Source organism: Saimiri boliviensis, chromosome X (genome assembly GCF_048565385.1).
Source record: "Saimiri boliviensis isolate mSaiBol1 chromosome X, mSaiBol1.pri, whole genome shotgun sequence".
Lineage (NCBI taxonomy): Eukaryota > Metazoa > Chordata > Mammalia > Primates > Cebidae > Saimiri > Saimiri boliviensis.
The window spans coordinates 38,701,737-38,715,265 of NC_133470.1; the positions used below are offsets into that span (position 1 = coordinate 38,701,737).

The 13,529-nt window shown below is 41.0% G+C and overlaps 1 non-coding gene across 1 annotated transcript; it reads right to left on the minus strand.

Annotated features, from left to right (window-relative positions):
• Window positions 1-11,606: 11,606 nt before the first annotated feature.
• On the minus strand, window positions 11,607-11,709 carry LOC120366661 (U6 spliceosomal RNA). The gene has a single exon (XR_005581246.1). It is a non-coding gene; the product is annotated as a U6 spliceosomal RNA (small nuclear RNA).
• Between the last annotated feature and the right edge of the window lie 1,820 nt (window positions 11,710-13,529).

A 13,529-nucleotide genomic window follows, 5' to 3' on the forward strand; every position in this document is an offset into this window, starting at 1 on the left:
TTTTCTTTTTTTGTTGTGTCTCTGCCAGGTTTTGGTACCAGGATGATCCTGACATCATAGAATGAGTTAAAGAGGAGTCCCTCCTCAATTTTTTTTGGAATAATTCCAGTAGGAGTAATAGTACCAGATCTTCTTTTTTTTGTTTTTGGTTGGTAGGCTATTTATTAGTAATTCAATTTTGGAGCTCATTGTTGATCTGTTCAGGGATTCAGTTTCTTCCCAGTTCAGTGTTGGATTGGTGTTTGTGTCCAGGAATTTATCAATTTTTTCTAGATTTTCCAGTTTGTGTGCATAGAGGTGTTCATGATCTCTGATGGCTAATTGTACGTCTGTGGGGTCAGTGGTAATATCCCCTTTGTCATTTATAATTGTGTTTATTTGGATCTTCATTCTTTTCTTCTTTATTAGTCTAGCCAGCAGTCTGTTTTCCCCCTTTTTTTTTTCTTCAAAAAACCAACTCCTGGGTTTGTTGATCTTTTGAATTTTTTTAAAAATGTCTCACTGTCTTTCAGTTCAACTCTGATTTTGGTTATTTTCTTCTGCTAGCTTTGGGGTTGGTTTGCCCCTGGTTCTATAGTTTTTTAGTTGTGATTTTAGGTTGTTAACTTGAAATCTTTCTAATGTTTTGATGTGGGCATTTAGTGCTATAAATTTACCTCTTAACACTGCCTTAGCTGTGTTCCAGAAATTCTGATATGTTATATCTTTGTTCTCATTAGTTTCAAAGAACTTCTTGATGTCTGCCTTGACTTAATTATTTATTCCAAAGTCACCCAGGAGCAGGTTATTGAATTTCCATGTAACTATATGATTTTGTGCAATTTTCTTAGACTTAATTTCTAATTTTATTGTGCTGTGATCTGAGAGAGTGGTTGGTATGATTTTAGTTATTCTGCATTTGCTGAGGATTGTTTTACATCCCATTGTGTGGTTGGTTTTTGAGTATGTGCCATGTGATGATGAGGAGAATGTATATTCTGTTGTTTTTGGGTGGAGAGTTCTATAGATGTCTATTAGGTCTGTTTGATCCAATGCTGAGTTCAGGTCCTGAATATCTTTATTAATTTTCTGCCTCAGTGATCTGTCTGTCAGTGGAGTGTTAAAGACTCCCACTATTATTGTGTGGCAGTCTAAGTCTCTTTGAAGGTCTTTACAAACTTGCTTTTCGAATCTGGGTGCTCCTGTATTGGGTGCATACGCATTTATGATAATTAGGTCTCCATGTTGAATTGAATCCTTTACCATTATGTAATTCCTTTCTTTGTGTGTGTGTTTTTTTTTTAAATCTTTGGTTTAAAGATTTTTTAAAATGTTGGTTTAAAGTCTGTTTTGTCTGAATTAGATTTTCAACCCCTGCTTTTTTTTTCCCATTTGCTTGGTAGATTTTTCTCCGTCTTTTTATTTTGAGCCTATGGATGTCATTGCATGTGAGGTGGATCTCTTGAAGACAGCATACCATTGGGTTGGATTTTGCTTCTTTATCCGGCTTGCCACTCTGTGCTTTTTAATTGGGGCATTTAGCCTGTTTACATTGAAGGTTAGTGTTGATATGTGTGCATTTGATCCTGTCATCATGATGTTAGCTGGTTATTATGTGGACTTGCTTGTGTGGGTGCTTTATAGTGTCACTGGTCTGTGTACTTAAATATATTTTTATAGTGGCTGGCAATGGTCTTTCCTTTCCATATTTAGTGCTTCTTTCAAGAACAATTGTAAAGCAGGCCTGGTAGTAACGAATTCCTTCAGCATTTGCTTGTCTGAAAAGGATCTTATTTTTGCTTTGCTTATGAAGCTTAGTTTGGCTGGATGTAAAATTCTTGGTTTGGATTCTTTTCTTTAAGAATGTTGAATATAGCCCCCACCAATTTCTTGTGGCTTGTAGGGTTTCTGCTGAGAGGTCTGCTGTTAGTGTGATGGGCTTCCCTTTGTAGGTGATCTGCCCTTTCTCTCTAGCTGTCTTGAACACTTGTTTTTTTTTTTTTTTTTTTTTTTTTTCATTTCAACCTTGGAGAATCTGATGATTATATGTCTTAGGGATGATCTTCTAATGAAGTATCTTTCTAGGATACTTTGCACTTCCTTAATTTGAATGTTGGCCTCTCTAGATAGGTTGGAGAAGTTCTCACAAATAATAGTCTGAAATATGTTTTCAAGTTGTTTCCACTTTTCTCATCTCTTCCAGGGACATCAATGAGTTATAGGTTTGTTCTCTTTACATAATCCCATATTTTTTGGAGGTTTTGTTTGTTCCTTTTTATTCTTTTTTCTCTATTCTTGTATGACTATCTTATTTCAGAAAACCAATCTTCAAGTTCTGAGATCCTTTCTTCTGCTTTGTCTATTCTGCTCTTAATACTTGTGATTGCATTATGCAATTCTTACAATCTGTTTTTCAGCTCTATCAGGTTAGTTACATTCTTTTCTATACTGGCTATTTTATTCTGTCAGCTCCCATATCATTTTATTGTGATTCATAGCTTTTTTTTGGGATTGGGTTTCAGCATACTCCTGCATCTTGATGATCTTTGTTCCTATCCATATTCTGAATTCTATTCCTGTCATTTTAGCCATCTCAGTCATCTGTTAAGAACCATTGCTGGAGAAACAGTCAGTTGTTTGGAGGAAGGAAGGCACTCTGGCTTTTTGAGTTGTCAGAGTTCTTGTGTTGGTTCTTTTTCATCTTTGTGGGTTTATGTTCCCTTAATCTTTGAAGTTGCTGTCCTTCAGATTTTTTTTTTTCCTTTTATTCTGTCTAATGACCTTAAGGATTCTCTTGTGGTATAAGGTGGGTTCAGTTGACTGGCTTCATTTCTGGAAGATTTTAGGGGGTCAAGGCTCAGATCAGGATTCCTTGACTGCATGCTCTAACTCTGGGGGGCTGGTATTGGGCCCCAACTTTGTTCTCTGTCTCCTCAGTTTCAGGAATCCAATGAGTTGGAAGGGCCCAGGTGCTTCTGGATCACTGGTCACAACACTTCAATGGGTGGCATCAGCCAGAATGTTTTATAGAACAATGGCAGTGGGATCCATCCTCATTTTCATGTGTCAGCAGCAGTGGCAGCCACAGCATGGTGGGGTGCATGCTCATCAGCTGTAGTAGGGTGCTAGGGTGCTAGGGTGCTGGCCTCTGGGCAGGTGTTCACAACAGCAGAGACAGCACCACTTGGGGTTGGGAGCAAAGGGGGCTTCTGCTGGTGACTGTTTGTGGTCATTCTGGTTTTGGTGTTAGCGTGGGGCCAGGGCACTGGTGAACACAGGACTGTGTATGCCCTTTGTGCATTTTCATGCAGGTGGAGGTGGTGCTTAGGGTGGGGGCAGGTCCACTATTCTCCATGCCTAGTTTCACTCAGAGGCAGTGTTGGCACAGGGGCAATGTGCTGGTAGGGGTAAGGCTGGCAAGCTCTGTGCCTGCTAAGGCTCCAACTACAATGGCAGTATGGCAGGAACCTGGGACGCAGTGCACTCATGCTGGCAGCAGTGGCAGGGCAGGGTGCATGTGCATACATGTGATGGCTGGGAAAGAAAGGCAGGATCCCTCCATGCCCACACATGCAGGCAAAGGGATGTGGGAGATGACTGTGGGCATGGGGAAAACTGCAGTGGTGGGAGGGAGCAGACAGACTGGTTCATGTCTGCAGGGGCCATTGTGCTGGAGCTCTCTGCTGGCCAGGCACAGTCCTCCAGTGCAGGAGCTATAATAAGGGCCTCCAGGGTGCCCAAGGCTGCACTGCAAGCAGGTGTGGCCAAGCTGGGGCCCTGGGAGAGGCTCAGCAGACCACGGGTGCTCAGGTTGTTAGACTGATCCCATCTGATGTGAGAGACCACCATGCAGGGTTCAAGTTCAATAGTTCTGCTGGGGCTAAAGTCTTCTATGGGAGCAAGTCCAGCCTGGGGGGATGGGCATCACTGGCTGGTCTGGTCTACAGATGCTCCCACATAAAACCCTCTGGGCCTGCACAGGCTGGAGTGCTTCCCCTAACACTTCTCTTGGCAGCTCTCCCTGCCAACTCAAGTATCTGTGGTGGTCAAGGGGTGTCCTCCTGCTGGGATTCCAGAGGTCTGCAACAAGAGCGGATTGCTCATTGCCAATTTAACTCACCCTTTTCCCTGGAGTCACTAGGGGACAAGAATGAGAATTGGTGCACAATAGCCCCATGCAGGGTTCCCAGCTTCCTTCCCCTTCAGCCCAACTTGTGTGTCTTCCCCACATCCACACTCAATGTCTTCCCTCTCAAGATCTGTTAGTAGTGTGCCAGTGGTCCCAGTTCCTCAGTGGCAGCTGTTCCACCTGGCTGCATCTAGTCAGCCATCTTGCCGCCAACCTCCAACATTCATTTAAAAGAACACATGAACAAGTGAATCCTTAATAGATAACAAATGTTATATCATTTCTTTTTTTCTTTGAAGTTTAATGTTCTTTCTCTTCTCCCCAAGTAATTGTCTTAACTTACTTTATGCTTGAAACATTTTTATTCATCTTGTTATAATTTTCTACATACATCTATGTCTATGTCTATCCCCCACCACACACCTACACATGCATATACATATATATATATATATATATATATATATATATATATGCTGAAATTAAATATTGTCATTTTCTATGGTTTTTCATTTGTTTATTGAACAAATATTTGTTGAATGCTCGTTATGTGCCAGACATTGTCCTAGTACATTAAACAGACAAAATTCCCTGCCTTCATTGAACTTACTTTATATTGTGAGAGACAGTCAATAATATACAAGATAAATAAGCAAAATCTATATAATTTTAGATATTAAAAAGTTTTAATAAGAGAGACAAAGCAGAAAAAGCATATATATAATGTCAAGTGTCAGCTGGTGTTGGCATTTCAGATGAGGTGGCCTCTCTGAAAAGGTGACTTTTACATACAGATCTGAAGGAATTAAAGGACCAAGTTATGTGCATAGGAAGGAAGAGCATATCAGATAAAGGGAAAAGCCAGTGCAAACACCTCAAGTCTAGAGTATACCTGTCATGTTTGAAGAAGGGCAAGAAGACCAATGTGGCTGGAGTCAGAAGGAAGATGGGAGCTCTGGAGATGAGCTCAGAGGTAAGGTTATCTAGATTATGTAGGGCCTTGGAGGATATTTTAAGGATTTTTGGCTTTTACTCAGAGTGATTATGAAGGATTTTCAGCAAAAAAATTATTTCATCTGACTTAAACTTTAACAAGATATTTTTGGATGCTGTGTTGAAAATTGACTGTGACAGGGTGTGAACCAAGACAGGGAGAGCTGTTAGTCAGTGTAATGATTTATTTTATGTGTCAACGTGACTGGGCTAAGGGATGCCCAGATAGCTGGTAATACATTATTTCTGGGTGTGTATGTAAGAGTGTTTATGGGAGAGATTAACAGTTGAATCAGTAGACTGAAAAAGAGTGAAAAAGATCTACAGTCACTAATGTGGGTGGGCATCATTCAATCCATTGAGGGCCTAGATAGAACAAAAAGGCAGCTACAAGATTAATTCACTCTCTCTGTTTGAGCTGAGACATTCATCTCCTGCCCTTGGATGTTGGCACTCCTGGTTCTCAGTCCTTTGGACTCAGACTGAATTATACCATTGGCTTTCCTGGATCTCCAGCTTGCAGACACCAGATTGTGGGACTTCTCAGCCTCGATAATTGTGTGGGTCAATTTGTGTGTGTGTCTGTGTATGTGTGTGTGTGTGTGTCCAATTGGTTCTGTTTCTTTGGAGAACTCTAATATGCAATCTGCTAAATATCTTTTCTGATTTACTTATAACTTTTTCCCACCCTACTCTGTACCATGGGAGGCTGACCTACATGGATTACATCAGTGGGCAGCATGGCCTCTGGCTTCCAGTGGGTTCAACCAATAGGGACCAGTAGAAGTTGAGAGGTAGAGAGAAGAATGAGCAGAAATTTATCCCATTTATTACTCTGGCTTCCTCCCTAGCAAGAATCAGTGTAGATTAGCTATGTCCCTCTACCTAAGGCCATAACTCCTTTCAGGTAATCCTGCCCCTATAGCTACCCTTTCAGGATTCTGGTAACTGCTCTCTCCTATTTAGCCTTTAGGCCAAGAGGTAGACATGGCAGCTCCCTGATGTGAGTCCCATGTGCTTCACTATTCCTTGTTAGTTTCCATAATCCTGGCCATACTTTTGTAAACATAGTCCTTTAATTAAACTCTCTTCACTTACCTCTTCAGTATGCCATCTGTTTTCTGTTGAGATCTTGAGTTTTGACTATTTATTGTTGTACAAAAGAAATACCCCAAAACTTACTGGCTTAAAGCAACCACAATCATTTATTTACTCATGATTTTGCAATTTAGGCAAGGCTTGGCAGGGATAGTTCATCTTTGTCTCATGTGGTATCAGCTAGGGTAGCTGGGACTGGAGGATCCAATTCCAAGATGGCTCACTCACATGACTGATAAGTTGGCTGTTGTCTGGGAGCTCAGCTGGGGCTGTTGGCCAAAGGGTTTGATTCTCCTCCAAATGGGCTGCTAGTACTTACAGCATAAAGGCTGAGTTCCAAGAGGCAGGAAGCAGAAGCTGCCAGTCTTCTTAAAGCCTAGGTCTCTAGCTGGCACAGTATTGCTTCTATATGCAGTTGGCAAAAGCACTGAGAGGCCAAGCCCAGATTCAAGGGAATAGAGAGGAGCACAGTGAATTTATGGCCATCTTTAATGTACCACACTGACTGATACAGAAGGCTGTTTCCATAATCCAGGTGAGAAATGATGATGGCTTGAACCAGATTGATGATAGTGAGAAGTGGTTGGATCTTGGTTATACAGTTGACCGTTGAATAATGTAGAGGTTAGGGGCACTGAGCCCCACCACACAGTCAAAAATCATATAACTTTTGACTCCCCCTAAATTTAACTACTAATAACCTACTGTTGAGCAGAAACCTTACAGATGATATAGTCAATTAATACATAGTTTGTATGTTATATATATTATATACTGTATTCTTACAATGAAGTAAGCTAGATAAAAGAAAATGTCATTGAGAAAATCATAAGAAAGATAAAATATATTTACTATTTATTAAGTGTAAGTGGATTATCTTAAAGATCTTCATCCTTGTTGTCTTCATGTTGAGTGGGTTGAGGAGGAGGAGGAAGAAGAGGGGTTCACCTTGCTGTCTGAAGGGGTGGCAGAGGCAGAAGAAAATTTGTGTATAAGTGGACCCATGCAGTTCCAACCCATGCTATTCAAGGATCAAGGATAAACTATTTTTGAGAGTGATGATGGGGTTTGCTGATTGGGTATGAGCTATGAGAGAGAAAGAGAGGAGTTGTGTTAATCTGTGTCTTCTGTGAAGCGAATGCCCAGATGCAATTAAGCATGTAAGCATTTTATTATTGTTATTTCCTGTGTGAAAAGGAAACAGGGAAGGAAGCAGGGAAATCTGGGAGAGTCATCAGGCCATGATGGAAGTCTTACCCTTGATGAGGTGGAGAGGAAGAAAAAGTTGGGTGGAAAAGTCCAAAACCACCATGCAGTTTAAGAAAGGTTTTGCAAAGCCTTTGGAGAATTCTTTAGTCACAGTTGGCCAACAAAGGAGTCCTGTGTTTCCCAGGAATAGATCTTAGTGTCCCTGCCACAATCAACTATTGGTAGGGAGCAGCCCCTAGAAGAGATGACCTCAGTGTGAATGCAGTGATGAATTTCAAGCACAGCATCTGGGGCTTTAGGTCAATTTCACTTCCTGTGTAGGAGGCCTGTGAGACACATTCTCATTGCAGCCTCTGGAGTCAAGGACAACTCTAAGGTTTTCAATCTGAGCAGCTAAAAGAATGAGAATGCCTTAACTGAGCTGGGGAAGCGAGTAGGAAGAGCTGGTTTGAGGAGGCATATCAGAAATATGATTCTGGACATGTCAAGTTTGAGATATCTATTAGACATCCCAGCAGCAGTATCACATAAGCAACTGGATAAGCATGCCTAGATTTCAGGGGAGATTTTCATGCCTCAGAAAATAAATTAGGGACAATAAGACTCTAAATGTTAAGAAAAATCTCTTCTTGATGAAGTTACCATTACTATATTATTAGCACCCAATTGAATTATCTTTACTGTATTATCGGTTATCATTATTATATATCAAACAACACAAATATATATGGAATTTTGATATATGAAATAATTATTAAATATAAAAGTAAAAATTTTTTGGAAATGCATCTCTTTATAAGCTATATCTGTGGATGAATGTCACTTATTGCTAGAAAGAATTCAGCATCACACTGTATTCCCATTTTTCATACTTACAGGTTTAAGTGCTTATTCACATAAATATGAAGATTGGAGTAGAAAGAATTTTATTATGGTAACATCATTTGGGTCATTAAACTCCAACTGCATCATATATCAAAGATTCTATAGTAAACTATTATGAATTTCTTTGGAGGCAGTGTCTTGCTCTGTCACTCAGCCTAGAGAGAATTGGTGCAATCTTGGCTCACTGCAGCCTTGACCTCCTAGGCTCAAGCAGTTCTCCCACCTCAGCCTCCCAAGTAACTGAGACTACAGGCATGCACCACCATGCCTGGTTAATTTAAAAAAAAATTTTTTTTTTTGTAGCAACAGGGTCTCACTATGTTGCCTACACTGGCCTCAAATTCCTGGGCTCAAGTGATCTTCCTGATTTGGACTCTCAAGGTGCTGGGATTACAAGTGTAACCCACCATACCCAGCCCCAAAATTAATTTTAATTATCAGCTGATGACACTCATAGGTCTCTCAGCAATTTTGGTGAAAACAAAGAATTGGATAGAGTGATTAGATTTATTTGCATTGTCAACACTAGCCCAAATGTGAAATTATCTCTCTGTTTGATACCTAAAACATTTTTACTGCCCAGGGCAGTACACCAGTGGAAGATTATGTTAGGTGACAGGTGGTCCTTTTTTTCAGTAGAGTTGGAGAGAGAAATTGTGAAAAGGGAAGTAAGAAAGGTGTGGCTGCCCATCTATCACAAGTGTGTCCTAGGGCAGATTTCAGGAGAGAAATTATGAAAATTGAATCTCTTAAATCCTTTTGCATACAGGATGAAAAGTCTTCTCATATATCTGACTGATTGGAAAGGTTCTCAGACAATGTGCTGGGTTTTTTTTTAGAGGGCAATTGGAGTAGTCTTTCAAGGCACATGGGCATAGGAGCACTTTGAGGACCTGAACTGAGAGGCCATGAGTTGGTATAGGGTGAGGTTTTCCTAGCCTGGAGGAAAGTGGTTTTGCTTTCCTGGTGTCTCAGGCCATGCTGAAGAATAAAGTCCAGGTTAAGGCTTGGGTCAAAGTTAGGTGAGGGTATTGGAGAAAGCAAGCTTATATTGGTGATAAGGGGGTTGCTTGGTGGACATGGAAAATGGGGGGCTTCTAAGAACCCTAGCAACGAGTTAGGCCACTCTGAACTAGTTCAAAAATCGAGGCTAGGTGTATGGATTGGGGATGAACTTAGGTTCTCAATCAGCCTTGAAGGGTTGTGTGAGGAGCAGTGATAGTTAGGATGGGGGGGGGATGGATAAATTACTTCATCTCAAGAGGTCTGACTTCTTAGATCATCTCTTCCTACTCCCTTGGCATCATAAGGTCTCCTCACAGTGAAGGTGGATGGGAAGCCTGCTATAAGGTGCCCCAGGGCCTGTTACCCACTTAGTGTCATGGAGAGATCACTGCATTAAAGTCAGGAAGCCAAAATTATACCTGCATCTATCCCCACTATCTGTGTGGCCTTTGGAAAAGTCCATTATTAGCCCCAGTTTTCTTGCCTCTAAAATGAGAGCAAAATATTTGCTTCTGCGCTTTTTAATGTAGTAAAAATCAAAGGTTAATATTGGAATGTGCTTTCTAAATTATTGTGCACTGTATAAGTAAAAGCACAAACAATTCAATTTGGTGTCAGTGGGTACCCACTATGTTTCAGGCAGCATGAGGCAGGGAGTGGGGGTGTTAGACATAGAGGGCTGTATGAGGACAGAAACTGCCTAGGGTGAAAGCCAGATACTGATAAAACTCAAAATAAAGGAAAATGAAAGAGATATACTTGCTGTGCTGGTAAAGCAGTCTGGAGACACAAGGGGGAGGAGTAATCAATTTCAACTCAGGAGATCCGGGAAGGTGTACACGGAGGTGGAGGGGTTTGCCTCCGGCCATGAAGGCTGAGTGGGAATTTGCTTAATAGAGAAGTGACACAAGAGTATTACAGGCTGAGCACAAATAAGGTGGTAATATCAAGGTGTGGAAATGCATGGAATGGGCAGACGACTGTGGACATATTCATTAGATTCTCTTTTTTTCTTTCTTTTTAAAATTTTTATTATACTTAAAGTTCTGCGATACATGTGCAAAACGTGCAGGTTTGTTACATAGGTATACACGTGCCATGGTGGTTTGCCACACCCATCAACTCATCATCTACATTAGATATTTCTCCTAATGCTATCCCTCCCCTAGTCCGCCACCCCTCAACAGGTCCCAGTGTGTGATGTTCCCCTCCCTGTGTCCATGTGTTCTCATTGTTCAACTCCCACTTATGAGTGAGAACATGCAGTGTTTGGTTTTCTGTTCCTGTATTAGTTTGCTGAGAATGATGGTTTCCCGCTTCATCCATGTTCCTGCAAAGGACATGAACTCATCCTTTTTTATGGCTGCATAGTATTCCATGGAGTATATGTGCCTCATTTTCTTTATCCACTCTATCATTGATGGGCATTTAGGTTGGTTCTAAGTCTTTGCTATTGTGAATAGTGCTGCAACAAACATACGTGTGCATGTGTCTTTATAGTAGAATGATTTATAATCCTTTGGGTATATACCGAGTAATGGAATTGCTGGGTCAAATGGTATTTCTGGTTCTAGATCCTTGAGGAATTGCCACCCTGTCTTCCCCAATGGTTGAACTAATTTACACTCCCACCAATAGTGTATAAGCATTCCTATTTCTCCACATCCTCTTCAGCATCTGTTGTTTCCTGATTTTTTAATAATTGCCATTCTAACTGATGTGAGATGGCATCTCATTGTGGTTTTGATTTGCATTCATCTAATGACCATTGATGATGAGCTTTTTTTTCATATGTTTTTTGGCCACATAAATAAATGTCTTCTTTTGAGAAGTGTCTGTTCATATCCTTTGCCCACTTTTTGGTGTTTTTATTTTCTTATAATTTGTTTAAGTTCCTAGTAGATTCTGGATATTAGCCCTTTGTCAGATGGATAGATTGCAAACATTTTCTCCCATTCTGTAGGTTGCCTGTTCACTCTGATGATAGTTTCTTTCGCTGTGCAGAAGCTCTTTAGTTTAATTAGATCCCACTTGTCAATTCTGGCTTCTGTTGCCATTGCTTTTGGTGTTTTAGTCATGAAGTCATTGCCCATGCCTATATCCTGAATGGTATTGCCTAGGTTTTTTTCTAGGGTATTTATGGTTTTAGGTTTTATATTTAAGTCCTTAATCCATCTTATGTTATTTTTTGTATAAGGTGTAAGGAAGAGGTCCAGTTTCAGTTTTCTGCATATGGCTAGCCAGTTTTCCCACCACCATTAATTAAATAGGGAATCCTTTCCCTATTGTTTGTGTTTGCCAGGTGTGTAAAAATATGGAACACTTCACGAATTTGCATGTCATCCTTATGCAGGGGCCACACTAATCTCCGTATTGTTCCAATTTTAGTATATGTGCTGCTGAAGCAGCACAGATCCTCTTTTTTTCTTGCTATTTGAAATGCTATTGCCATGAGCACTCATATACATGCATATATTCTTAAAAATTTCTCCAATTATTTTCTGAATATAAATGTTTAAAACTGAGATTAATACATCAAAAAGCTCCTTGTAGGCGTTTGCATTCATGCTACTTACCATATTACCCTCCAGAAAGGTGATGCCCCCATCTCCTGTAAGACAGTGCTGGCTTTACCACACTCTTCCCCTGAGCCTACAATTACTTTTTATACCAATAGAACAAGATAACAATTTCTGAGGATGGCGTTTGATCCATGATCTACAACTTGACCCCAAACCTCCTTTTCAATTTTGTTTTTATCTCAGAGGTAGTATACACAGTGGTTAGAAACACATCTTTGGAAGAGGCTGCTTGGCATTGAATCCTGAATCTATTGCTTTATAGATGAGTATTCCTACAAAAGTGACTGAGTCTCTCCCTGCCTTGATTTCCTCATCTCTGGGGGAAGGGGTTCTATTAAAATTTGGGAGGGAGCTCATTTTTAGTTGTCAAATTTTCTTATGTTGATTAAGCATTATGAGTATTACTTTTAAAAATCTTGTAAAATATGAGTGGTTTGCCATGATCAGATGCCATAAGGACAATGAATCTGAGAGGCATGGGGAGGCCTGGCAGAGCAGCTTGGACAGAGGTGCTTGGGGCTGGGGAGGAGAGATGGCGAGGGCTGAGTTGGTGGTGGTGAAAATGACAAGGAAAAGGGAACCATATATAAGGATAAGCAGAGAAGGCTAGCAAAGGGAGAGCTCGGCTGCATGTGAATGTCTTGAGGGCTTGAGGCTCCCTTTCCAGTGTGCCTGCTGCTGTGCTCTGCCCACTATCCTTCCAAAGTCTAGGGGATGCTGTGGTTTTCTTTCACTCTGCCTGTGGGGAAAATATTAGGCTGTATTCTGCATGCTAGGGAGAGCTGAATTTTATCACTAGCTCACTGCACCACTGGTTTTATCCCAGCTTCAGAAGTGTTTTTTTTTTTAACAGAAAATGCCATTTGGATGAGACTGTCTTTCTCATCCTCCATCTTTGCTCTACCCTTGCTTGTCTTTACTCCTTCGTTACTGTATCTCCAGATGTGTACCACAGGTAAGCACCGTGGCACATGCTGTGGGGGACATATATAGGAAACAACATGAACTTTATTCTGCAAGGGACGCAGAAGGGTGCCTCCAATCAATCCCTCATTGCTTCTTTCTCCAGAAAACTTCAGAGATCACAGCTTTGACAAGGGAACTAGGGAAGAAGACCACTCTTTTTTTTAATTCCTACTGCTACATGCCAGGTAGCATGCTAGACACTTGTATTGTGGTGTGTCCCCCACCAGATTACTTAAGGGTGTATGCTCACTGCTTGGGCCCTAAAGGTTAGGTGAGGAGCCAGGGCCATAGTACCCAGCCGAGGGACAGGTGTTCCCAAGAACCCACACATCCCAGAGAGTATCTAAGAACCTACCAAAGAAAATAGTCCCATCACACACACACACACACACACACACACACACACACACACACAGTAAAAAAGAGCCAGAAAATCAGCTTAAAAGCAGCTTAGAGACAGAAAGTGATATAGATCTCTACAGCTGTCCTGCTGCCACCCAGGAGTGTCCCATATCTAAGTCTTAATAAAGTCAAGCTGGACTTGTCTGAGTCCTTCTTTGGTCTCTCAGCACCTTCCCAGTTCAGGAGGCAGGAGCGGGTGTTACAGTCCCAAGTTTTTCTCATCACAACACTGTAAATAAATGTTCTTGTTTAATCCTCTCAATGACTATAGTGGTATTATC